This window comes from Propithecus coquereli, unplaced genomic scaffold (genome assembly GCF_000956105.1).
Source record: "Propithecus coquereli isolate 6110/MARCELLA unplaced genomic scaffold, Pcoq_1.0 Scaffold174, whole genome shotgun sequence".
Classification (NCBI taxonomy): Eukaryota; Metazoa; Chordata; class Mammalia; order Primates; family Indriidae; genus Propithecus; species Propithecus coquereli.
In genome coordinates this window covers 2,669,352-2,669,761 of record NW_012142080.1, presented here as the reverse complement: position 1 = coordinate 2,669,761, position 410 = coordinate 2,669,352, and positions in this window count along the sequence as shown.

Genomic DNA, 410 nt, shown 5'->3' with positions numbered 1-410 from the left:
GAAGAGTATTTCCAACTTCTTCCTCTAGAATTCTAATAGTTTCACTCCTTAGGTTTAGATCTGTGACCCAGCGTGAATTGATTTTTGTGAGGGGTAATTTTCACACTATTTTTAACAAAGTTAGTGACAAATTTAGCTGAATCTTGCCTACATGAATAATTTCACAATGATTTATATGAAGACAAACAAGAAAGGATCTCCTCTTTTCAGAAACATATAAACTAAATAAAATTCAGATAACTAATCTTTTGTAAATTGTAGATTTTGTAGGTTTTCAGCCCTACAATAATATTTTCTTTAAAATTATGAATAGAAGGGGAAAATACATTTTTTTTTTTTTTGAGATAGAGTCTCACTCTGTTGCCCGGGCTAGAGTGCCATGGCGTCAGCCTAGCTCACAGCAACCTCAA